Source organism: Rhipicephalus microplus, chromosome 4 (assembly GCF_043290135.1).
Source record: "Rhipicephalus microplus isolate Deutch F79 chromosome 4, USDA_Rmic, whole genome shotgun sequence".
Taxonomy (NCBI): Eukaryota; Metazoa; Arthropoda; class Arachnida; order Ixodida; family Ixodidae; genus Rhipicephalus; species Rhipicephalus microplus.
Window position 1 is genome coordinate 166,925,765 of NC_134703.1, and position 27,345 is coordinate 166,953,109.

The following is a 27,345-nucleotide window of genomic DNA, read 5'->3' on the forward strand; positions in this document are numbered from 1 at the left end:
CAGCCTCCATATCGAATTGCCACATCGAATTGCGTATAGCTTGATTCGATATGGTCGTGTAGCCTAGCTTCTCGACGGAAAAGCCCGCGCGGCCAAGGTCCGGAGCGGCACCGTCACCGTTGCTATGGTGTGACGTCAGAGCGTCCCTCGGCGCAAGTAGCCAATGAGCTCTCGCCGTCGGTTGCTAGCTCTGCTCCTACTAGGTTTTCAATATATGCTTCCGGGAACTTGGGTGGGCATAGGGGGGGGGGGGGGGGGGGGGCAGGCGAGAATTTTGGAGGGGCTCCAGCCCACCCTTGCCCCCCCCCCCCCCCCTGGCGCCGCCCCTGCTGCCTGGACGCGAGGAAACCAGGGCAGTCGGCGGAGTCTCTGTAACCTTCAACAACTGGTGATCAGCAGAGGGATGGACCTGGTGACATGGCACTGCAACTGCGAGTGAGCGTTTGGGTTTTGCTCTAAGATTTGCCAGTGTTATGCCAGCGAGTCCTCGTCAAACGACCGTGCCTCTGAAAAAGGCAATCTGGGTCAAGGCCAGCCCGCCGTCTGCCCGACGCGAACATCTCAACGGCGTGAACACGCGCGGCGCCTCTCTCGCCCACGTGCATTGAGTCATCGGCGCACGTGACAGCGAGCCGGCGTTCTCGTGCCTGGTGGTCTGACGCATGGCGCGGCGACCCCCCATTGGCGGAATCTGCTCGGACGACCCGCGGCGCTTCTGATTGGACACTTTGGTTGGACCCGGTGCAAATAAAAGAAGCCCTGCGGCGCGTCGCGATCGGCAGTCCTAGAGAGAGGAGTCCCCGTGTCGGAGGGCCGACATGTGTTTGAGTCAGCGGTCTTAGGCGAAAGGCTGAACTATGTGTTAGAGAGAAGAGCTCGGCTCTTCGAGTCTCTGTCGGCCCCAGTGCCGAAATTGTAACGCCTCTGTATATATGCTGTACATAAACCTTGTTTAACTCACCGTCGTCTCGTCCGCTCGTCTTATCAGCTCTGCGCAGAAGCAGTCGCGAGCTGATAAACATACGCTACCAAACGGCTGGTGACCTTCCCGGCGGAGTTGAAAGCAGTGGCGCCTCCGGGGCCGTGTTGGCGTCGCCGTCTTTCGCAACAGTGGTGGCTTCGGCGGGATCGGTCCGCCGTTTCGCAACAGTGGAGGTCAGCGGCGGGATCGGTCCGCCGTTTCGCAACAGTGGAGGTCAGCGGCGGGATCGGTCCGCCGTTTCTCAACAGTGGTTGGCAGCTGCGGGATCGGCCGGCGTCAGCGACATCGATGCGGTGAGTGCCTGATGTTTTCCCCTCAGTTCACCAGACTACTCTAGCTCAGGTTGTAGTAGTTTAGAGAAGGGCTGTGTGAAGCATTAGAGTGAGCTTTGATCGTTTCAAGCAAAGTCGAAGTGCTTTGAAACCAAAGTTAATGCGGAGGGGGTAAACACGGGAGAGTGAAAAATTGCTTGCGCGTCTTGCTAGTTGACTTATAGTGGGTACGGCAAGTAGATTCTTAACAGGGGCAAACAGCAAGAGGCTAGTGTGAACGATGGAGAACCTTAAAGTGAAGGAACTCATCGAAATTTGTGAGGAACTCGGCATTACTTTGGGCCGTGCGAAACGAAAGCAAGCGATCCTTGAGATCATGAAGGATGAGGGAGTGTCGGCTGAGGAAGTCGATGAGGCCTGGGTGGATATTAAAGCACGCCGTGAGGAGGCTGAAAGGCGAGAAGTAGAAGCTCGCGAACGTGAGGAGGCTGAAAGGCGAGAAGCTCGTGAAGAGGCTGAAAGGCGCGAAGCTCGCGAACGTGAAGAAAGGCGCGAAGCTCGCGAACGTGAAGAAAGGCGCGAAGCTCGCGAACGTGAAGAAAGGCGAGAAGCTCGCGAGCGCGAGGAGGCCGAGAGACAAGAGCGCCTAGAGATGAAACGACTAGAATTGGCAATCCTACAGTGTTCGCAGGCGCCTAGCGTAGCTTCTCCGACGATTCAGGTCAGCGGTTTTAGAATTCGTGACCAACTGCCACCGTTCGTAGTAGGCGAGGACATGGCGAAGTATCTCGTCAAGTTTGAACACGTCTGTGAGCGAAACGCTTTGGAGCGGTCTCTTTGGGCGCAGAACCTGTTAGCTCTTCTTCCCGGCGAAGTGTCCGACGCATTAACTTGCTTGTCGAGGGAAGCGTTTGAGAGCTATGACGAGGTTAAGGACGTGCTCTTGAGACGTTATAAGTTGTCACCCGAGGCTTTCAGGCAAAGGTTCCGGTATGCTGAAAAGGGGAATGAGTCACACGTTGACTTCGCGTTTCGTCTTAAAGCCGATTTAATTGAATGGCTCAAGGGCGAAGGTGTTTATGACGACCGCGATAAAGTGGTGGAATGCGTTGCATTGGAGCAATTCTACCGCTGCATCGAGGAGGATGTCAAACTTTGGCTGCAGGACAGACTTGGGGACGTACAGTTAAACAAGGCAGCGGAGTTAGCTGAGGAGTATTATACTCGCCGAAAGTTGCATAGCAGGGCAGCGCGCGTTGAAAAGGATGAAAGGAAAGAGGGCTTTTCAAGGAAACCTGATCAACGGAAACCCGCTCCGCACCGTAATTTCAAGAAGGACCCGTCTCTTACGAAGGACAGTGTAGGGGAAGGGCAAACAGAAGCGGAGAAATCGAGTGAGGTTTCTACCACACAGGCATTAGAACCGGAAAACAAACGGAAGCCGCTAATCTGCTACAACTGTAAAAAGGAAGGGCACATCGCGAGAAACTGTCAGGAAAAGTTTGCCTTCGCAACAATCCGAGAATCAGAAAAAAACATGCGGTTGTTGGAGCCGTATCTCCAAGAAATTAGGGTCAATGAGAAAACGTGCCGAGCACTTAGAGACTCAGCGGCAACCATGGACGTTGTCCATCCTTCATTGGTGTCTCCGGATGACTTCACAGGAGAGTGCGCGTGGATCAGGCAAGTCGCCGAGGAGCAGAGTGTTCGCTTACCAATCGCCACCGTTGTCAATGAAGGCCCGTTCGGTAAGCTTTGCACCGAAGCGGCTGTGTCTGCCGCGCTGAATGGTCGTTTTTCTTATCTTTTCTCCAACAATTCGGAGCAGCTTCTCAAAGAGCAGGGCAAATCGTTCTTCCCCAACTTAGCGTGCATGGCTCCCACGCGATCGCAAGCGCGAAAGCTTTCGCGGAAGCTTGACTTGGTTCCATGCGGTGAACTCTCAAGTGACCTTGTCGGCGGGTCGACGGAACCCCAGAAAGGAAATTTTCCGCATGAGTCATGTGAGCAGTCACGCGAGCGGCCCGTCGCGGGAGCGGCCGGCGCGGTATGCGCTGGGGGAGACGACGTGGCGCCATTGAGTCAGAGCGAGAGGGTTGCAACGCTCTCGCCTGTAGCGGAAAGTTGGAGCGAGCTGCCGAGAGTTGATCGAGAGACGCTCATTCGAGGGCAGCGTGAGGATCTCTCGATTGAAGCGCTAGTGGAAAGCCAAATTGAAGCGCGAGTGGAAAGCCAGAAAAACGCGGCAAAAGTGCTGTCGAAGGAGCACTACGAGAAATCGGGGAAGAAGCGCGCTTTTGAAGTTGATAATCAGGTAATGCGGCTGCAGCCACCCAAAAGGAACAAGCTTGAGGTTGATTGGGAAGGGCCCGCCAAAGTATTATCGAAGCCTTGCGATACAAATTATGAGGTGCAAGTAGGAAGGCGGCAGAACAAAATTTACAACTTGATGAAACCCAATGTTCAACATCAAGCGGTCGTAAATCTGGTGCTGAATGCTTCAAAGGAAGAGGAAGCAGAAATTTTGAGTTCTAGTGAGGTAATTGAAGGGGGATCGAAAGTAATCCGGGAGCAGATAGACCTAGAGCCTAGCTTAAGTGAAGGAGGACCTGAGAAAGAGGACCTGAGAAAGATTGGTTCCGAGTTTGAAGACGTGTTTTCGGACCACCCCGGAAACACGAGGTTGATCGAACACGATATCGAGCTTAGCGGTGAGGAGTCAATCAGTAGCAAGCCGTATCGTTGTTCTCCTGTGGAACGTCGCAAGTGTGAGCCGCTCTCGGTGCCGCATAGGTATCGTCGCCTAAAAGTGGCCGGTTACTGAGGTGGAGCATGTTGCTCCACAGCGCAACTTTGACGTTCGCTACAAAAAAAAGGAAGGCTAAACGTTAATGCAGGTGCATTGAGCAGTGTGTTTAGTTAGTACCTTCTCAACCTTTCGGTTTATGGCTGGCGATTCGGGGCAAAATTTTGACCTCATCATGACCTGGGCTGAGCGCTCTCGTTCAGAGTGATCTCAAGGGGCCAACTTTGTGGTATTCTAATTCGTTACATTGTTGTACGTGGGAAAAAAGAATTGAGTTGTCATTTTAAGAGTCTTGTGTCCCACATGTGCCTCTTGATGTAGAGGGGACAAAATTCCGATAACCACGTAGATAGGTATATGTTGTACTATACTTGTCTGGTGTTCTGTCGGGTGACCGAGGGCACTTGCTTGTGTCGTGTGTTGTCTGTTGTCGAACCGTTCTTAGCAAGTTGCAGAACCATCGACAAGTGCTGAACCCGAAGATGGTCAGAAGAGACGAGTGAAGCTGGTCAGCAAGTTGTGGCGACAAGCCAGTGGAGCTGGGATCCGTCGTCATAAATGGGATGTGTTCCCAGACCAGTCTGGAGCTGTATTCTCCCCATGGCCCTGGAGGCGAACCTGGAGGGACCAGGCGAACGAGCGCACCTGACATCCGAGCCCCGTGGAAGCAGCTCGTCTTTCCGGTGCATTGTCTGGCGGCGGGGGTGCTGTTATGCCAGCGAGTCCTCGTCAAACGACCGTGCCTCTGAAAAAGGCAATCTGGGTCAAGGCCAGCCCGCCGTCTGCCCGACGCGAACATCTCAACGGCGTGAACACGCGCGGCGCCTCTCTCGCCCACGTGCATTGAGTCATCGGCGCACGTGACAGCGAGCCGGCGTTCTCGTGCCTGGTGGTCTGACGCATGGCGCGGCGACCCCCCATTGGCGGAATCTGCTCGGACGACCCGCGGCGCTTCTGATTGGACACTTTGGTTGGACCCGGTGCAAATAAAAGAAGCCCTGCGGCGCGTCGCGATCGGCAGTCCTAGAGAGAGGAGTCCCCGTGTCGGAGGGCCGACATGTGTTTGAGTCAGCGGTCTTAGGCGAAAGGCTGAACTATGTGTTAGAGAGAAGAGCTCGGCTCTTCGAGTCTCTGTCGGCCCCAGTGCCGAAATTGTAACGCCTCTGTATATATGCTGTACATAAACCTTGTTTAACTCACCGTCGTCTCGTCCGCTCGTCTTATCAGCTCTGCGCAGAAGCAGTCGCGAGCTGATAAACATACGCTACCAAACGGCTGGTGACCTTCCCGGCGGAGTTGAAAGCAGTGGCGCCTCCGGGGCCGTGTTGGCGTCGCCGTCTTTCGCAACAGTGGTGGCTTCGGCGGGATCGGTCCGCCGTTTCGCAACAGTGGAGGTCAGCGGCGGGATCGGTCCGCCGTTTCGCAACAGTGGAGGTCAGCGGCGGGATCGGTCCGCCGTTTCTCAACACCAGGCTTTAACTCTGGGTCAAAAGTTTGAATTCCTGGGAAACTAAAAGGGTTCGGATGCAAATTGCGCTTGTGTGAGCATCGTTAAACGAACGTTTAAAGCAGTGACCATGGACCTGAGGAGGTTTTGAAAGAGAGAATTGTTGCTGTTGTGTGAAGAGCTGACACTTGAATCGGATGAGGCGATAAAAAAGTGCGATCTATTAAGGGAAATAGATAAAAGCGCTAGCAGTGCCGAGAGCATTGAAATCGCTTTGCAGCTTGTTCAGAAAACTCTAAAGGAGGAAGAAATGAGCAAAGCGTAGGAAAAAGAGAGACAGGAAAGAGAAGTAAAGAAGTTGGAACTTGAAATTGAAGGGCAGCGTTTTGCAGTACAAGGAGCTGTAAGCGGCACTCTGGATAGAGCAAGCGAAGGGGAATCCCATCGCATGGACAAGTGGATCCAGCCATTTAAAATGGGAAAAGGCATAGGATTGTTTGTAGTACATTTTGAGAGAACTTGTGAAACGTTACACTGCGCTTCGGATACGTGGGCTCAGAGGCTTTTGACGTTGCTACCCTGCAAAGCTGTCAATGTTGTGGCGAGACTCAGCGTAAAGGATGCGGTTGACTACGAGAAAGTTAAGTCGACTCTCCTTAAAAAGTACCGACTTTCTACGGAAGGGTTTCGTGAGAGGTTTAGGAACTCGGCAAAAAAAGGCGATGAGGACTATGCAGAGTTTGCATATGGGCTGAAAACTAACCTCATAGAGTGGTTGAAGAGCGCGGAAGTTTACGAGAGTCGTGACAGGATTGTTGAATGCATGTGTCTTGAACAATTTTTGCAGCGCATTCCTCAATCCATGAGACTATGGATACAGGATCGAGATAGGGTCGACACGGTCGAAAAGGCTGGTGAGCTGGCAGACGAGTATGCGAGGCATAGGAGGCTGAACGCGGAGGAAGGCCACTTAGAGCGCGGGAATACGTCGCGGAAACATTTTACCATTAAGAAACCTGCACAAAACAGGAATGTAGACAAGGCAAAAGCCCCAAGAAATACAACAGAAAAGGTGCTGAACTCGAGCAAGGGTGGCTTGACATCGGAGGCGGCCGAAAAGGCAGAAAAAAAGGAATTAGAAGCAAGGCCACCTTTGAAGTGCTACAATTGTCACGGGTTAGGGCATATCGCAATAAAGTATAAGAAGCCACGTACCGTGTTGTAGCGAAACGTCGGGGTTGTTCAAGTTAGGCGCATCGGACGACCAGGGAGACGAATAAGTGTGGGTGAAACTCCGTGGAGGCCATCGATGAGAAGTCAACACGATGAATTCGGGGAGCACTCATTGGGGGTTTATTTAGCTAACACAACTTCAAGTTACAAAATGCACTGGGTCACAAAGACAAAACATAGAAAATGGTGACATACCCCTCGGCCTGCATGGCCTGGTCTCCCGTGGTGAGATCCGCTGTTTACCCCGACTCCGCTCACTTTTCAAGTTCAAACATCCTCTTTTTAACCCTTGGTCGAACAAAGGGTCTTCACAAAAACCAATCACATGTTGGGACTCGCAGCATCACAACCAATCACAGAAACACTTTCATAAAAGGCACTACATTTGTAAAAACCTCCTTACCAAAATGAAACACGCAAAGGGAAAGGTCCTCCGCAAGTGACACTCTCTCCCATACCAGGCCGTGCTGCCTCCTTCGGCCGGCTACCGTCGGCGGCCGTTCCCACGCTCGGGCCCCGTAAGTTCTTTCATTAACTGTTGCTTCCTAGAAGCGTCCTTAAGAGCGATGGGTACACCATTGCTTACCAGGTGTACATGCGACAGCGAGGCGCCCCGACATCCTAACAACAGCGCGAGAGAATATGGTCGTTTACCTGCCGCCACTATGTCTCGGTCAGGCTAAGTGGTCGCGTCCCCATGTCATTCTCAATGGCACGCGTGCCTGTTAACAATGGCTTAGACTCAGACAATGGCGCCGGACCTGCCTCTTGCTAGACGCTTTTCCGAGTAAGCTTTCCCCTTCTAATCCCGAACGGGGGCGACCTTGACTGCTCCGTGTGTAGGCGCCTGTCCCAGGCTGGAAAACACGATTTATCCCACATTCCATTAAAGTCAAAAGCCGAAGCTCTGTAATGGCCAGAGAAACAAACCCAAAGGTAGAAGAGTACAAAGAAAGACTTAAAAAAGAAGCAGAGGAGTTGGTTTTGCACAAATTTCCTGAGAAGATACTGGAGCTGGAAACCTTGCTCTCGCGACACCTCCCTCCTACGAAAAAGAGTGCCCCACTCGTTTTATCTGCAAAACACGACAATAAATAGACTAATTATACAAAAAGGTTTTGCATTCAACAAGTGTGTGAGATGCTTATTTAAAGACACTTATGCATGTGTATAACAGGTGAGAGGCTTTAAAAAAGTTACATAAAAACAACAGATGAAAAACAAAACAAAATCATTGGACACAGAAATATATGGGTTCACTCATCGGTACTGCAATACAATTCAGGGTCCGTTTCGTAAGCACTGACATTCTGTTGTGCGTTGTTATTACTTGAAAATGTCTTCCAGTCCGAGTAAAGTTCAGTGTCCGTGTCGTAGCTTTCGCACTGCTGTACTGGAACACTGGTCTGTGTCCCGCGCACACAATGTTGCAAACGGAGTTCCTGACCCACTCGCGAACCGCACTCGCGCACATCACCATTGGAGCCGCACTCGCGCACAACACTTTGATGCAATCCGTGGTCATCTCTCCTGGCACTTCCCACGCGCACATCACCACCGAGATCGCGCACCTCATGATTATCATCAGACTCATCGTCCGCGTCGTCGGCATCGGAGCCCAATCGAACGTGGCAGGGCTTTAAACGGGCCACATTCACAACGTCACGTTTTTTCCCAGTTTGGTCTACCACCTCCCAGTTGTTCTCGGCTACCTGGCGCACAAGACGGAAAGGTCCGTGATATTTGTGAAGAAGCTTTGTCGTCTTCCCTTTCGCCCGGGAGGGAGTCCACAAGTACACCAAGTCGCCCTGATGATAAACAACACTTCGTCGCCTAGCATCATAGCTGCGCTTGTTCTTCTCCTGCTGACGCTTCTCCCGTTCATTTACTATTTTTCGAGCCTGCCGCAGCCTGCGGGCCACTTTCATTGCATCCAGGGTGTAGTCGAATCCGCGTTGCGCGCCCGACCCTACATCCACCGGTAGTGTCGGTTCATGTCCGTGAAGAAGAAAGAAGGGAGTGAATCCAGTCGTCTCGTGGGTGGAAGAATTGTATGCAAATAGAACGTACGGTAGGAATTCATCCCAGTCGCGGTGGTGTGAGGAAACGTACATGCTGAGCCTGTCAGCCAACGTGCGGTTAAAACGCTCGCACAAGCCGTTGGCCTGTGGGTGGTATGTTGTTGTGGTGGCATGCTCGCTACCCACGAGCCGGAATATTTCTTCGGTCAAGTTGGCGACAAAGTGCTGCCCACGATCGCTTATTACTTTCTCCGGGGCACCATGACGTAGGGCGATTTGTTCGACGAAAGCTCTGGCTGCTTCTGCGGCAGTGGCCACTGGACACGCGACAGCCTCGACCCATTTCGTATGGTAGTCGGTAATCACGACGATGTAGCGGTTCCCTGCTTTGGATTTAGTGAAAGGCCCAATGAAGGCCATGCCCACCTGCTGAAAAGGTCGACCTGCAGGTGGGATCGGTTGGAGGAAACCGACCGGCCTCCCCGGTGGTTGCTTTCGTGTCTGGCAGTCGGGGCAGGAGAGAACGTACTTGCTTACGTACGAGAACTTCTTCGGCCAAAAATATCGGCAACGAACTTTCTCCCATGTGCGCTTGACACCTAAGTGGCCTGCCGTGGTGGCGTCATGGCAGTACCTTAAAATCTCAGATCTCAAGCACTTGGGGACAACAAGCGCAGCACGATCCTCCTGAAACCCTTTCGCCCTTCGATACAGTACACCGTCGATCAACCGAAAGCTCCGTGCCGTTCTTTTAGTTTTCCTGACAACGGGCGCATCCGGGTGCTCGAGGTGCTGCATAATTTCTTTCATCCATGGGTCTGCCCTCTGCTTTTTTCCAACATCCACCTGATCCAGAACCAGCAACGGTAAGGGGTTTTCTTCGCTTACAGGCGCGGGATCATGAGGAAGGCGGGAAAGCGTGTCGGCATTTCCATTCTTGAGGCCAGGGCGGGGTCGCAACGTTTCTGTACCGTTGGCTCGTGTGGGGACTGTGAGAAGCTGACCTTCCGACAATGTGCCGATGGGGCGGCCGGGCTGGCCCCCTAGGCCCGGCCGTTCTCGTTTCCCGAAGGATTAGGCTGCACATTCTGATTGCTTTGGAGCTCAGCCTGATCGTTCCTGCCGTCTCGGAACCGCTGCCAGCACTGTTGTGCTATGTGACCTATGCGGCGGCAAATCTGGCATCGGGGACGCCCGTCGTTGGCACGGGAAGTTCTCCGAGGCCAAGGCATTGGGGGGCGACGCACCTCGTCTTCGATGCTTTTTAGCCGGTCAGACAGCAGGGCGACCGAGTCCGCAATCGTTTTCAGGTGTCTCTCGCGGTCGGCAACCTCCCGCGGGCAACGCAATTCGGCCGCGGCGCAAGTGGCGACACACGTAGGAGGAGGGTGCCCTGTCGCTGCGGCGGGTGCGAACCCTACGGGATGCGCGATGTTTTGTATCCACGACTGCGATCCGGTGGAATACTGGATGCCAATCGGTTGTAGCCCCGACACACGGCTCATCAAAGCTGCCAGATTTATGCGTTGCAAAATTTGGAGGAATGCAGTGCAGCTCTCCGGGTTTGCGATTATCATCTTCTCCAGAATATCCGGACGCAAACCGCGCATAAGGTGCCGCAACCGATCATCTTCCGTCATGGACGGGTTCACTCTTGCACACAGCTGTACGACGTCATAGTAGTACTGCTCGGAGGTTTCGGACGGCAATTGGGTGCGGTTTTGTAGCCGCAAATGGGCGATCTCGACCGAGTGGCGACTCGTAAAGGACGTTTTTAGTAGCGTCGCCCATTCTTCCCATGTATTAGGGGCACCGGTTAGAATTTGAGTATTGTGCCACTTTTTCGCATCTCCGTCTAAAGCCAGATATAGAAATTTCACCTTCGTGGCTTGGTCCCAATTATTAAGCGACGCTACATGTTCGTAGCAAAGTAGCCACTCTGAAATAGATTCCTCCGGCGCGCCTCTAAAGACTGGTGGTCCGACGAATGGTTTAACTTGGGGGGTAGACATAGCAGAGAAGAAGGTAGGGGGTTCCGTCATAGTAGAGCAGTCAGAGGTAGGTTCCTGATATTTGTTGTTGACTCGGGGCATAATTTCAGAGCGGGACTATCGTTACCCAGCACCTCCACCATTTTGTAGCGAAACGTCGGGGTTGTTCAAGTTAGGCACATCGGACGACCAGGGAGACGAATAAGTGTGGGTGAAACTCCGTGGAGGCCATCGATGAGAAGTCAACACGATGAATTCGGGGAGCACTCATTGGGGGTTTATTTAGCTAACACAACTTCAAGTTACAAAATGCACTGGGTCACAAAGACAAAACATAGAAAATGGTGACATACCCCTCGGCCTGCATGGCCTGGTCTCCCGTGGTGAGATCCGCTGTTTACCCCGACTCCGCTCACTTTTCAAGTTCAAACATCCTCTTTTTAACCCTTGGTCGAACAAAGGGTCTTCACAAAAACCAATCACATGTTGGGACTCGCAGCATCACAACCAATCACAGAAACACTTTCATAAAAGGCACTACATTTGTAAAAACCTCCTTACCAAAATGAAACACGCAAAGGGAAAGGTCCTCCGCAAGTGACACTCTCTCCCATACCAGGCCGTGCTGCCTCCTTCGGCCGGCTACCGTCGGCGGCCGTTCCCACGCTCGGGCCCCGTAAGTTCTTTCATTAACTGTTGCTTCCTAGAAGCGTCCTTAAGAGCGATGGGTACACCATTGCTTACCAGGTGTACATGCGACAGCGAGGCGCCCCGACATCCTAACAACAGCGCGAGAGAATATGGTCGTTTACCTGCCGCCACTATGTCTCGGTCAGGCTAAGTGGTCGCGTCCCCATGTCATTCTCAATGGCACGCGTGCCTGTTAACAATGGCTTAGACTCAGACAATGGCGCCGGACCTGCCTCTTGCTAGACGCTTTTCCGAGTAAGCTTTCCCCTTCTAATCCCGAACGGGGGCGACCTTGACTGCTCCGTGTGTAGGCGCCTGTCCCAGGCTGGAAAACACGATTTATCCCACATTCCATTAAAGTCAAAAGCCGAAGCTCTGTAATGGCCAGAGAAACAAACCCAAAGGTAGAAGAGTACAAAGAAAGACTTAAAAAAGAAGCAGAGGAGTTGGTTTTGCACAAATTTCCTGAGAAGATACTGGAGCTGGAAACCTTGCTCTCGCGACACCTCCCTCCTACGAAAAAGAGTGCCCCACTCGTTTTATCTGCAAAACACGACAATAAATAGACTAATTATACAAAAAGGTTTTGCATTCAACAAGTGTGTGAGATGCTTATTTAAAGACACTTATGCATGTGTATAACAGGTGAGAGGCTTTAAAAAAGTTACATAAAAACAACAGATGAAAAACAAAACAAAATCATTGGACACAGAAATATATGGGTTCACTCATCGGTACTGCAATACAATTCAGGGTCCGTTTCGTAAGCACTGACATTCTGTTGTGCGTTGTTATTACTTGAAAATGTCTTCCAGTCCGAGTAAAGTTCAGTGTCCGTGTCGTAGCTTTCGCACTGCTGTACTGGAACACTGGTCTGTGTCCCGCGCACACAATGTTGCAAACGGAGTTCCTGACCCACTCGCGAACCGCACTCGCGCACATCACCATTGGAGCCGCACTCGCGCACAACACTTTGATGCAATCCGTGGTCATCTCTCCTGGCACTTCCCACGCGCACATCACCACCGAGATCGCGCACCTCATGATTATCATCAGACTCATCGTCCGCGTCGTCGGCATCGGAGCCCAATCGAACGTGGCAGGGCTTTAAACGGGCCACATTCACAACGTCACGTTTTTTCCCAGTTTGGTCTACCACCTCCCAGTTGTTCTCGGCTACCTGGCGCACAAGACGGAAAGGTCCGTGATATTTGTGAAGAAGCTTTGTCGTCTTCCCTTTCGCCCGGGAGGGAGTCCACAAGTACACCAAGTCGCCCTGATGATAAACAACACTTCGTCGCCTAGCATCATAGCTGCGCTTGTTCTTCTCCTGCTGACGCTTCTCCCGTTCATTTACTATTTTTCGAGCCTGCCGCAGCCTGCGGGCCACTTTCATTGCATCCAGGGTGTAGTCGAATCCGCGTTGCGCGCCCGACCCTACATCCACCGGTAGTGTCGGTTCATGTCCGTGAAGAAGAAAGAAGGGAGTGAATCCAGTCGTCTCGTGGGTGGAAGAATTGTATGCAAATAGAACGTACGGTAGGAATTCATCCCAGTCGCGGTGGTGTGAGGAAACGTACATGCTGAGCCTGTCAGCCAACGTGCGGTTAAAACGCTCGCACAAGCCGTTGGCCTGTGGGTGGTATGTTGTTGTGGTGGCATGCTCGCTACCCACGAGCCGGAATATTTCTTCGGTCAAGTTGGCGACAAAGTGCTGCCCACGATCGCTTATTACTTTCTCCGGGGCACCATGACGTAGGGCGATTTGTTCGACGAAAGCTCTGGCTGCTTCTGCGGCAGTGGCCACTGGACACGCGACAGCCTCGACCCATTTCGTATGGTAGTCGGTAATCACGACGATGTAGCGGTTCCCTGCTTTGGATTTAGTGAAAGGCCCAATGAAGGCCATGCCCACCTGCTGAAAAGGTCGACCTGCAGGTGGGATCGGTTGGAGGAAACCGACCGGCCTCCCCGGTGGTTGCTTTCGTGTCTGGCAGTCGGGGCAGGAGAGAACGTACTTGCTTACGTACGAGAACTTCTTCGGCCAAAAATATCGGCAACGAACTTTCTCCCATGTGCGCTTGACACCTAAGTGGCCTGCCGTGGTGGCGTCATGGCAGTACCTTAAAATCTCAGATCTCAAGCACTTGGGGACAACAAGCGCAGCACGATCCTCCTGAAACCCTTTCGCCCTTCGATACAGTACACCGTCGATCAACCGAAAGCTCCGTGCCGTTCTTTTAGTTTTCCTGACAACGGGCGCATCCGGGTGCTCGAGGTGCTGCATAATTTCTTTCATCCATGGGTCTGCCCTCTGCTTTTTTCCAACATCCACCTGATCCAGAACCAGCAACGGTAAGGGGTTTTCTTCGCTTACAGGCGCGGGATCATGAGGAAGGCGGGAAAGCGTGTCGGCATTTCCATTCTTGAGGCCAGGGCGGGGTCGCAACGTTTCTGTACCGTTGGCTCGTGTGGGGACTGTGAGAAGCTGACCTTCCGACAATGTGCCGATGGGGCGGCCGGGCTGGCCCCCTAGGCCCGGCCGTTCTCGTTTCCCGAAGGATTAGGCTGCACATTCTGATTGCTTTGGAGCTCAGCCTGATCGTTCCTGCCGTCTCGGAACCGCTGCCAGCACTGTTGTGCTATGTGACCTATGCGGCGGCAAATCTGGCATCGGGGACGCCCGTCGTTGGCACGGGAAGTTCTCCGAGGCCAAGGCATTGGGGGGCGACGCACCTCGTCTTCGATGCTTTTTAGCCGGTCAGACAGCAGGGCGACCGAGTCCGCAATCGTTTTCAGGTGTCTCTCGCGGTCGGCAACCTCCCGCGGGCAACGCAATTCGGCCGCGGCGCAAGTGGCGACACACGTAGGAGGAGGGTGCCCTGTCGCTGCGGCGGGTGCGAACCCTACGGGATGCGCGATGTTTTGTATCCACGACTGCGATCCGGTGGAATACTGGATGCCAATCGGTTGTAGCCCCGACACACGGCTCATCAAAGCTGCCAGATTTATGCGTTGCAAAATTTGGAGGAATGCAGTGCAGCTCTCCGGGTTTGCGATTATCATCTTCTCCAGAATATCCGGACGCAAACCGCGCATAAGGTGCCGCAACCGATCATCTTCCGTCATGGACGGGTTCACTCTTGCACACAGCTGTACGACGTCATAGTAGTACTGCTCGGAGGTTTCGGACGGCAATTGGGTGCGGTTTTGTAGCCGCAAATGGGCGATCTCGACCGAGTGGCGACTCGTAAAGGACGTTTTTAGTAGCGTCGCCCATTCTTCCCATGTATTAGGGGCACCGGTTAGAATTTGAGTATTGTGCCACTTTTTCGCATCTCCGTCTAAAGCCAGATATAGAAATTTCACCTTCGTGGCTTGGTCCCAATTATTAAGCGACGCTACATGTTCGTAGCAAAGTAGCCACTCTGAAATAGATTCCTCCGGCGCGCCTCTAAAGACTGGTGGTCCGACGAATGGTTTAACTTGGGGGGTAGACATAGCAGAGAAGAAGGTAGGGGGTTCCGTCATAGTAGAGCAGTCAGAGGTAGGTTCCTGATATTTGTTGTTGACTCGGGGCATAATTTCAGAGCGGGACTATCGTTACCCAGCACCTCCACCATTTTGTAGCGAAACGTCGGGGTTGTTCAAGTTAGGCACATCGGACGACCAGGGAGACGAATAAGTGTGGGTGAAACTCCGTGGAGGCCATCGATGAGAAGTCAACACGATGAATTCGGGGAGCACTCATTGGGGGTTTATTTAGCTAACACAACTTCAAGTTACAAAATGCACTGGGTCACAAAGACAAAACATAGAAAATGGTGACATACCCCTCGGCCTGCATGGCCTGGTCTCCCGTGGTGAGATCCGCTGTTTACCCCGACTCCGCTCACTTTTCAAGTTCAAACATCCTCTTTTTAACCCTTGGTCGAACAAAGGGTCTTCACAAAAACCAATCACATGTTGGGACTCGCAGCATCACAACCAATCACAGAAACACTTTCATAAAAGGCACTACATTTGTAAAAACCTCCTTACCAAAATGAAACACGCAAAGGGAAAGGTCCTCCGCAAGTGACACTCTCTCCCATACCAGGCCGTGCTGCCTCCTTCGGCCGGCTACCGTCGGCGGCCGTTCCCACGCTCGGGCCCCGTAAGTTCTTTCATTAACTGTTGCTTCCTAGAAGCGTCCTTAAGAGCGATGGGTACACCATTGCTTACCAGGTGTACATGCGACAGCGAGGCGCCCCGACATCCTAACAACAGCGCGAGAGAATATGGTCGTTTACCTGCCGCCACTATGTCTCGGTCAGGCTAAGTGGTCGCGTCCCCATGTCATTCTCAATGGCACGCGTGCCTGTTAACAATGGCTTAGACTCAGACAATGGCGCCGGACCTGCCTCTTGCTAGACGCTTTTCCGAGTAAGCTTTCCCCTTCTAATCCCGAACGGGGGCGACCTTGACTGCTCCGTGTGTAGGTGCCTGTCCCAGGCTGGAAAACACGATTTATCCCACATTCCATTAAAGTCAAAAGCCGAAGCTCTGTAATGGCCAGAGAAACAAACCCAAAGGTAGAAGAGTACAAAGAAAGACTTAAAAAAGAAGCAGAGGAGTTGGTTTTGCACAAATTTCCTGAGAAGATACTGGAGCTGGAAACCTTGCTCTCGCGACACCTCCCTCCTACGAAAAAGAGTGCCCCACTCGTTTTATCTGCAAAACACGACAATAAATAGACTAATTATACAAAAAGGTTTTGCATTCAACAAGTGTGTGAGATGCTTATTTAAAGACACTTATGCATGTGTATAACAGGTGAGAGGCTTTAAAAAAGTTACATAAAAACAACAGATGAAAAACAAAACAAAATCATTGGACACAGAAATATATGGGTTCACTCATCGGTACTGCAATACAATTCAGGGTCCGTTTCGTAAGCACTGACATTCTGTTGTGCGTTGTTATTACTTGAAAATGTCTTCCAGTCCGAGTAAAGTTCAGTGTCCGTGTCGTAGCTTTCGCACTGCTGTACTGGAACACTGGTCTGTGTCCCGCGCACACAATGTTGCAAACGGAGTTCCTGACCCACTCGCGAACCGCACTCGCGCACATCACCATTGGAGCCGCACTCGCGCACAACACTTTGATGCAATCCGTGGTCATCTCTCCTGGCACTTCCCACGCGCACATCACCACCGAGATCGCGCACCTCATGATTATCATCAGACTCATCGTCCGCGTCGTCGGCATCGGAGCCCAATCGAACGTGGCAGGGCTTTAAACGGGCCACATTCACAACGTCACGTTTTTTCCCAGTTTGGTCTACCACCTCCCAGTTGTTCTCGGCTACCTGGCGCACAAGACGGAAAGGTCCGTGATATTTGTGAAGAAGCTTTGTCGTCTTCCCTTTCGCCCGGGAGGGAGTCCACAAGTACACCAAGTCGCCCTGATGATAAACAACACTTCGTCGCCTAGCATCATAGCTGCGCTTGTTCTTCTCCTGCTGACGCTTCTCCCGTTCATTTACTATTTTTCGAGCCTGCCGCAGCCTGCGGGCCACTTTCATTGCATCCAGGGTGTAGTCGAATCCGCGTTGCGCGCCCGACCCTACATCCACCGGTAGTGTCGGTTCATGTCCGTGAAGAAGAAAGAAGGGAGTGAATCCAGTCGTCTCGTGGGTGGAAGAATTGTATGCAAATAGAACGTACGGTAGGAATTCATCCCAGTCGCGGTGGTGTGAGGAAACGTACATGCTGAGCCTGTCAGCCAACGTGCGGTTAAAACGCTCGCACAAGCCGTTGGCCTGTGGGTGGTATGTTGTTGTGGTGGCATGCTCGCTACCCACGAGCCGGAATATTTCTTCGGTCAAGTTGGCGACAAAGTGCTGCCCACGATCGCTTATTACTTTCTCCGGGGCACCATGACGTAGGGCGATTTGTTCGACGAAAGCTCTGGCTGCTTCTGCGGCAGTGGCCACTGGACACGCGACAGCCTCGACCCATTTCGTATGGTAGTCGGTAATCACGACGATGTAGCGGTTCCCTGCTTTGGATTTAGTGAAAGGCCCAATGAAGGCCATGCCCACCTGCTGAAAAGGTCGACCTGCAGGTGGGATCGGTTGGAGGAAACCGACCGGCCTCCCCGGTGGTTGCTTTCGTGTCTGGCAGTCGGGGCAGGAGAGAACGTACTTGCTTACGTACGAGAACTTCTTCGGCCAAAAATATCGGCAACGAACTTTCTCCCATGTGCGCTTGACACCTAAGTGGCCTGCCGTGGTGGCGTCATGGCAGTACCTTAAAATCTCAGATCTCAAGCACTTGGGGACAACAAGCGCAGCACGATCCTCCTGAAACCCTTTCGCCCTTCGATACAGTACACCGTCGATCAACCGAAAGCTCCGTGCCGTTCTTTTAGTTTTCCTGACAACGGGCGCATCCGGGTGCTCGAGGTGCTGCATAATTTCTTTCATCCATGGGTCTGCCCTCTGCTTTTTTCCAACATCCACCTGATCCAGAACCAGCAACGGTAAGGGGTTTTCTTCGCTTACAGGCGCGGGATCATGAGGAAGGCGGGAAAGCGTGTCGGCATTTCCATTCTTGAGGCCAGGGCGGGGTCGCAACGTTTCTGTACCGTTGGCTCGTGTGGGGACTGTGAGAAGCTGACCTTCCGACAATGTGCCGATGGGGCGGCCGGGCTGGCCCCCTAGGCCCGGCCGTTCTCGTTTCCCGAAGGATTAGGCTGCACATTCTGATTGCTTTGGAGCTCAGCCTGATCGTTCCTGCCGTCTCGGAACCGCTGCCAGCACTGTTGTGCTATGTGACCTATGCGGCGGCAAATCTGGCATCGGGGACGCCCGTCGTTGGCACGGGAAGTTCTCCGAGGCCAAGGCATTGGGGGCGACGCACCTCGTCTTCGATGCTTTTTAGCCGGTCAGACAGCAGGGCGACCGAGTCCGCAATCGTTTTCAGGTGTCTCTCGCGGTCGGCAACCTCCCGCGGGCAACGCAATTCGGCCGCGGCGCAAGTGGCGACACACGTAGGAGGAGGGTGCCCTGTCGCTGCGGCGGGTGCGAACCCTACGGGATGCGCGATGTTTTGTATCCACGACTGCGATCCGGTGGAATACTGGATGCCAATCGGTTGTAGCCCCGACACACGGCTCATCAAAGCTGCCAGATTTATGCGTTGCAAAATTTGGAGGAATGCAGTGCAGCTCTCCGGGTTTGCGATTATCATCTTCTCCAGAATATCCGGACGCAAACCGCGCATAAGGTGCCGCAACCGATCATCTTCCGTCATGGACGGGTTCACTCTTGCACACAGCTGTACGACGTCATAGTAGTACTGCTCGGAGGTTTCGGACGGCAATTGGGTGCGGTTTTGTAGCCGCAAATGGGCGATCTCGACCGAGTGGCGACTCGTAAAGGACGTTTTTAGTAGCGTCGCCCATTCTTCCCATGTATTAGGGGCACCGGTTAGAATTTGAGTATTGTGCCACTTTTTCGCATCTCCGTCTAAAGCCAGATATAGAAATTTCACCTTCGTGGCTTGGTCCCAATTATTAAGCGACGCTACATGTTCGTAGCAAAGTAGCCACTCTGAAATAGATTCCTCCGGCGCGCCTCTAAAGACTGGTGGTCCGACGAATGGTTTAACTTGGGGGGTAGACATAGCAGAGAAGAAGGTAGGGGGTTCCGTCATAGTAGAGCAGTCAGAGGTAGGTTCCTGATATTTGTTGTTGACTCGGGGCATAATTTCAGAGCGGGACTATCGTTACCCAGCACCTCCACCATTTTGTAGCGAAACGTCGGGGTTGTTCAAGTTAGGCACATCGGACGACCAGGGAGACGAATAAGTGTGGGTGAAACTCCGTGGAGGCCATCGATGAGAAGTCAACACGATGAATTCGGGGAGCACTCATTGGGGGTTTATTTAGCTAACACAACTTCAAGTTACAAAATGCACTGGGTCACAAAGACAAAACATAGAAAATGGTGACATACCCCTCGGCCTGCATGGCCTGGTCTCCCGTGGTGAGATCCGCTGTTTACCCCGACTCCGCTCACTTTTCAAGTTCAAACATCCTCTTTTTAACCCTTGGTCGAACAAAGGGTCTTCACAAAAACCAATCACATGTTGGGACTCGCAGCATCACAACCAATCACAGAAACACTTTCATAAAAGGCACTACATTTGTAAAAACCTCCTTACCAAAATGAAACACGCAAAGGGAAAGGTCCTCCGCAAGTGACACTCTCTCCCATACCAGGCCGTGCTGCCTCCTTCGGCCGGCTACCGTCGGCGGCCGTTCCCACGCTCGGGCCCCGTAAGTTCTTTCATTAACTGTTGCTTCCTAGAAGCGTCCTTAAGAGCGATGGGTACACCATTGCTTACCAGGTGTACATGCGACAGCGAGGCGCCCCGACATCCTAACAACAGCGCGAGAGAATATGGTCGTTTACCTGCCGCCACTATGTCTCGGTCAGGCTAAGTGGTCGCGTCCCCATGTCATTCTCAATGGCACGCGTGCCTGTTAACAATGGCTTAGACTCAGACGGTGGCGCCGGACCTGCCTCTTGCTAGAGGCTTTTCCGAGTAAGCTTTCCCCTTCTAATCCCGAACGGGGGCGACCTTGACTGCTCCGTGTGTAGGCGCCTGTCCCAGGCTGGAAAACACGATTTATCCCACATTCCATTAAAGTCAAAAGCCGAAGCTCTGTAATGGCCAGAGAAACAAACCCAAAGGTAGAAGAGTACAAAGAAAGACTTAAAAAAGAAGCAGAGGAGTTGGTTTTGCACAAATTTCCTGAGAAGATACTGGAGCTGGAAACCTTGCTCTCGCGACACCTCCCTCCTACGAAAAAGAGTGCCCCACTCGTTTTATCTGCAAAACACGACAATAAATAGACTAATTATACAAAAAGGTTTTGCATTCAACAAGTGTGTGAGATGCTTATTTAAAGACACTTATGCATGTGTATAACAGGTGAGAGGCTTTAAAAAAGTTACATAAAAACAACAGATGAAAAACAAAACAAAATCATTGGACACAGAAATATATGGGTTCACTCATCGGTACTGCAATACAATTCAGGGTCCGTTTCGTAAGCACTGACATTCTGTTGTGCGTTGTTATTACTTGAAAATGTCTTCCAGTCCGAGTAAAGTTCAGTGTCCGTGTCGTAGCTTTCGCACTGCTGTACTGGAACACTGGTCTGTGTCCCGCGCACACAATGTTGCAAACGGAGTTCCTGACCCACTCGCGAACCGCACTCGCGCACATCACCATTGGAGCCGCACTCGCGCACAACACTTTGATGCAATCCGTGGTCATCTCTCCTGGCACTTCCCACGCGCACATCACCACCGAGATCGCGCACCTCATGATTATCATCAGACTCATCGTCCGCGTCGTCGGCATCGGAGCCCAATCGAACGTGGCAGGGCTTTAAACGGGCCACATTCACAACGTCACGTTTTTTCCCAGTTTGGTCTACCACCTCCCAGTTGTTCTCGGCTACCTGGCGCACAAGACGGAAAGGTCCGTGATATTTGTGAAGAAGCTTTGTCGTCTTCCCTTTCGCCCGGGAGGGAGTCCACAAGTACACCAAGTCGCCCTGATGATAAACAACACTTCGTCGCCTAGCATCATAGCTGCGCTTGTTCTTCTCCTGCTGACGCTTCTCCCGTTCATTTACTATTTTTCGAGCCTGCCGCAGCCTGCGGGCCACTTTCATTGCATCCAGGGTGTAGTCGAATCCGCGTTGCGCGCCCGACCCTACATCCACCGGTAGTGTCGGTTCATGTCCGTGAAGAAGAAAGAAGGGAGTGAATCCAGTCGTCTCGTGGGTGGAAGAATTGTATGCAAATAGAACGTACGGTAGGAATTCATCCCAGTCGCGGTGGTGTGAGGAAACGTACATGCTGAGCCTGTCAGCCAACGTGCGGTTAAAACGCTCGCACAAGCCGTTGGCCTGTGGGTGGTATGTTGTTGTGGTGGCATGCTCGCTACCCACGAGCCGGAATATTTCTTCGGTCAAGTTGGCGACAAAGTGCTGCCCACGATCGCTTATTACTTTCTCCGGGGCACCATGACGTAGGGCGATTTGTTCGACGAAAGCTCTGGCTGCTTCTGCGGCAGTGGCCACTGGACACGCGACAGCCTCGACCCATTTCGTATGGTAGTCGGTAATCACGACGATGTAGCGGTTCCCTGCTTTGGATTTAGTGAAAGGCCCAATGAAGGCCATGCCCACCTGCTGAAAAGGTCGACCTGCAGGTGGGATCGGTTGGAGGAAACCGACCGGCCTCCCCGGTGGTTGCTTTCGTGTCTGGCAGTCGGGGCAGGAGAGAACGTACTTGCTTACGTACGAGAACTTCTTCGGCCAAAAATATCGGCAACGAACTTTCTCCCATGTGCGCTTGACACCTAAGTGGCCTGCCGTGGTGGCGTCATGGCAGTACCTTAAAATCTCAGATCTCAAGCACTTGGGGACAACAAGCGCAGCACGATCCTCCTGAAACCCTTTCGCCCTTCGATACAGTACACCGTCGATCAACCGAAAGCTCCGTGCCGTTCTTTTAGTTTTCCTGACAACGGGCGCATCCGGGTGCTCGAGGTGCTGCATAATTTCTTTCATCCATGGGTCTGCCCTCTGCTTTTTTCCAACATCCACCTGATCCAGAACCAGCAACGGTAAGGGGTTTTCTTCGCTTACAGGCGCGGGATCATGAGGAAGGCGGGAAAGCGTGTCGGCATTTCCATTCTTGAGGCCAGGGCGGGGTCGCAACGTTTCTGTACCGTTGGCTCGTGTGGGGACTGTGAGAAGCTGACCTTCCGACAATGTGCCGATGGGGCGGCCGGGCTGGCCCCCTAGGCCCGGCCGTTCTCGTTTCCCGAAGGATTAGGCTGCACATTCTGATTGCTTTGGAGCTCAGCCTGATCGTTCCTGCCGTCTCGGAACCGCTGCCAGCACTGTTGTGCTATGTGACCTATGCGGCGGCAAATCTGGCATCGGGGACGCCCGTCGTTGGCACGGGAAGTTCTCCGAGGCCAAGGCATTGGGGGCGACGCACCTCGTCTTCGATGCTTTTTAGCCGGTCAGACAGCAGGGCGACCGAGTCCGCAATCGTTTTCAGGTGTCTCTCGCGGTCGGCAACCTCCCGCGGGCAACGCAATTCGGCCGCGGCGCAAGTGGCGACACACGTAGGAGGAGGGTGCCCTGTCGCTGCGGCGGGTGCGAACCCTACGGGATGCGCGATGTTTTGTATCCACGACTGCGATCCGGTGGAATACTGGATGCCAATCGGTTGTAGCCCCGACACACGGCTCATCAAAGCTGCCAGATTTATGCGTTGCAAAATTTGGAGGAATGCAGTGCAGCTCTCCGGGTTTGCGATTATCATCTTCTCCAGAATATCCGGACGCAAACCGCGCATAAGGTGCCGCAACCGATCATCTTCCGTCATGGACGGGTTCACTCTTGCACACAGCTGTACGACGTCATAGTAGTACTGCTCGGAGGTTTCGGACGGCAATTGGGTGCGGTTTTGTAGCCGCAAATGGGCGATCTCGACCGAGTGGCGACTCGTAAAGGACGTTTTTAGTAGCGTCGCCCATTCTTCCCATGTATTAGGGGCACCGGTTAGAATTTGAGTATTGTGCCACTTTTTCGCATCTCCGTCTAAAGCCAGATATAGAAATTTCACCTTCGTGGCTTGGTCCCAATTATTAAGCGACGCTACATGTTCGTAGCAAAGTAGCCACTCTGAAATAGATTCCTCCGGCGCGCCTCTAAAGACTGGTGGTCCGACGAATGGTTTAACTTGGGGGGTAGACATAGCAGAGAAGAAGGTAGGGGGTTCCGTCATAGTAGAGCAGTCAGAGGTAGGTTCCTGATATTTGTTGTTGACTCGGGGCATAATTTCAGAGCGGGACTATCGTTACCCAGCACCTCCACCATTTTGTAGCGAAACGTCGGGGTTGTTCAAGTTAGGCACATCGGACGACCAGGGAGACGAATAAGTGTGGGTGAAACTCCGTGGAGGCCATCGATGAGAAGTCAACACGATGAATTCGGGGAGCACTCATTGGGGGTTTATTTAGCTAACACAACTTCAAGTTACAAAATGCACTGGGTCACAAAGACAAAACATAGAAAATGGTGACATACCCCTCGGCCTGCATGGCCTGGTCTCCCGTGGTGAGATCCGCTGTTTACCCCGACTCCGCTCACTTTTCAAGTTCAAACATCCTCTTTTTAACCCTTGGTCGAACAAAGGGTCTTCACAAAAACCAATCACATGTTGGGACTCGCAGCATCACAACCAATCACAGAAACACTTTCATAAAAGGCACTACATTTGTAAAAACCTCCTTACCAAAATGAAACACGCAAAGGGAAAGGTCCTCCGCAAGTGACACTCTCTCCCATACCAGGCCGTGCTGCCTCCTTCGGCCGGCTACCGTCGGCGGCCGTTCCCACGCTCGGGCCCCGTAAGTTCTTTCATTAACTGTTGCTTCCTAGAAGCGTCCTTAAGAGCGATGGGTACACCATTGCTTACCAGGTGTACATGCGACAGCGAGGCGCCCCGACATCCTAACAACAGCGCGAGAGAATATGGTCGTTTACCTGCCGCCACTATGTCTCGGTCAGGCTAAGTGGTCGCGTCCCCATGTCATTCTCAATGGCACGCGTGCCTGTTAACAATGGCTTAGACTCAGACGGTGGCGCCGGACCTGCCTCTTGCTAGAGGCTTTTCCGAGTAAGCTTTCCCCTTCTAATCCCGAACGGGGGCGACCTTGACTGCTCCGTGTGTAGGCGCCTGTCCCAGGCTGGAAAACACGATTTATCCCACATTCCATTAAAGTCAAAAGCCGAAGCTCTGTAATGGCCAGAGAAACAAACCTAAAGGTAGAAGAGTACAAAGAAAGACTTAAAAAAGAAGCAGAGGAGTTGGTTTTGCACAAATTTCCTGAGAAGATACTGGAGCTGGAAACCTTGCTCTCGCGACAGTGTTCTCATACGTAGACAGTAGCGACGAGAACTTAAAGCTTCTTGGGCTGTACATGCAAGAGCTCAAGGTTAATGAAAAACCCTCCAGAGTACTGAGAGATAGCGCTGCTACCATGGACGTTGTGCACCTGTCCTATGTTGCCGTTGATGATTTTACAAGAAAGGTAACGTGGATAAAGCTGTTACTAGAGGAGCACAGTGTTTGCTTGCCAATGGCAAAAGTCACTATTTCCAGCCCGTTCGGAGTACTCGTAACCGAAGCTGCGGTCTCGAAAATGGTTTCCTTGGAATACCCCTATCTGTTTTCTAACCGAGCTGACCTGCTGTTGCGCGAACGTGGTCAGAAGTTCCGAGAGGGCAGGGTGCAGGCGTCGACACGGTCTAAAACCCGTCAGCTTGCCGCTCAGCTAACACAAAACTTGGGAGCGGGCACACCTGAAAGTGGGCAAACAATTCTGAAATCGGTGGAAATGATAGAGGAAGAGTCGGGATTAAAAACCGTTGAACGTGAGAGGAAAATCCTCGAAGACAGTGGGTGCGAAGAACCTGAAATAGAGGGATTCGAATCGGAGAACGACGAGAAAGGTTTACTGCTAGATTCGGGGTCGACTAGTTTTGATAGGCTTTTGCAAGTAGACAGAAGTTCACTGCGTGCTGAGCAAAAGAAAGACCCCAGTTTGGCGCGTTTGCAGCTCACGGCCAAGGAGGGAATCGCTAGACGCAACATGACTGTGCACGAAAAGGGGGGACTTCTGTATAGGCATTACAGAGACCGGAAAGGCAAAAGTCTCGACCAGTTGGTAGTTCCTGAGAAATACGGTCAAGATATTCTCAATCTGTGTCATGGGAATGGATGGTCGGGGCATCTCGGAGTGAACAAAACAAAAGAACGGCTTCTTATGAAGTACTATTGGCCAGGATGTTTCAAGGGCGTAGAAGTCTTCAGATGCCTACCAACGGGTTGGAAAACCGGGGGACAAATGGAAAGCCCCTTTGAAACTCATTCCACTAATCACGGAGCCCTTCCGGCGACTGGTGATAGATACTGTGGGACCTTTGCCACTGTCGAAGTCAGGATACCGTACCTCCTAACGATGCGATGTCCGGCAACTAAGTTTCCGGAAGCGATTCCATTGAAGGAATTGAGCTCCTCAGAGACACTGGACGCGCTGTTGACGACCTTTTCACGCATCGGTTTCTCCGCCGAAATCCAGGCAGACCAGGGCACGGTGTTCACTAGTGCATTGACAACCACGTTTCTCAGAAAGTGTGGCGTGAGGCTGATACACAGTTCAGCATATCATCCTCAATCCAACAGCATAGAGAAACTGCACTTGGTCCTTAAAAGAGTATTACCTACCTTGTGCTACGAGCGCAGAGATGACTGGGAGAGCTGTCTACCTGCAACTCTTTTTGCATTGAGGACTGTCCCACATGAGGCGACCGGGTTCACGCCAGCGGAGCTGGTGTATGGGAGAACTCTCCGATGCCCATTGCGTATGTTGCGAGAGTTATGGGAAGGAACAGGAGAGAGCCAGACCGTCGTGGCCTATGTACTGCAACTCCAGGAGCATCTAAGTGCCACGCGTAAATTGGTTGAGAAAAGCATGAAAGTGGCTCAAGAAAGCGCAAAGGCGTATTACGATAGGACTGCGAAGCGTCACTTTCAATGAGGGTGATAAAGTCACTGTTCAGCATATCATCCTCAATCCAACAGCATAGAGAAACTGCACTCTGTCCTTAAAAGAGTATCATGTGCCTTGTGCTAGGAGCGCAGAGATGACTGGGAGAGCTGTCTACCCGCAACTCTTTTTGCATTGAGGACTGTCCCACATGAGGCGACCGGGTTCGCGCCAGCAGAGCTGGTGTATGGGAGAACTCTCCGATGCCCATTGCGTATGTTGCGAGAGTTATGGGAAGGAACAGGAGAGAGCCAGACCGTCGTGGCTTATGTACTGCAACTCCTGGAGCGTCTAAGTTCCACGCGTAAATTGGTTGAGAAAAGCATGAAAGTGGGAAAGCGCAAAAGCGTATTACGATAGGACTGCGAGGCGTCACTTTCAATGAGGGTGATAAAGTCATGATCTTGCGGCCCGCAAAGAAAAACAGGCTGGAAGTTTAATGGGAGGGGCCAGTAGAGGTAGCGCATAAGCTTTCGTAGACTAACTATGCGTTAAAAATGCCTGGTCAAGGAAATAAGATTAAGCCTTATCATTGGAACCTAATGAAACCGTATGTCTGAAGAGGAGAGGTTGTCAACATTTTGCTAAATGTACCCGAAGAAATAGCTAACGATCTCCCCGTGTTGGGAGTGGACACAGGCGCAGACCGCAGTGTGGAGGAAATTTCGGGCCTCTCTGCAAGTCATGGAGTTCTCGAAGAACGACAGTTAATGGACCTGAAAGAAGTTCTAGGTGAATTTCGCGACAGCTTTAAGGACAGGCCCGGGAAGACAAATCTGATGACTCATGAAATTGAACTAACGTCAGCCGTGCCGATCACATCGAAGCCTTACAGAGTGTCTCCTCGACAGCATCAGATTATCGAGGGTGAAATAAAGCGTATGCTGGAGCTTGGGGTGATTGAGCTAATGGAAAGTGATTACACGTCACCCATGATTCTAGTTCAGGCGCCGGGTAGGGATCCGCGTCCCTGTGTCAATTATCGCAAGTTAAATGCAATAACCCGGGATAAGCTGTACCCAATACCGAACATTGAGGAACGGGTTGAAAGAGTGAGTGGTGCTAATTACATCTCGACGCTTGACTTAGTAAGGTGATATTGGCAAGTGCCATTGTCAGACAGTGCCAGCCGCTATGCCATTTATTTCTTCGGTGGGTACATGTCGGCCTCTTGTGCTAAGCTTTGGACTTAAGAATGCTCAGTATA

General features: G+C 52.2%; 1 protein-coding gene and 1 pseudogene across 2 annotated transcripts in view; both read left to right on the top strand.

The window, feature by feature from the left end:
- Nucleotides 1-27,345, top strand: part of LOC119172454 (uncharacterized) — a 184,764-nt gene that overhangs the window by 114,256 nt on the left and 43,163 nt on the right. The window lies entirely within an intron of this gene.
- On the top strand, nt 5,638-7,768 carry LOC142814674 (uncharacterized; annotated as a pseudogene).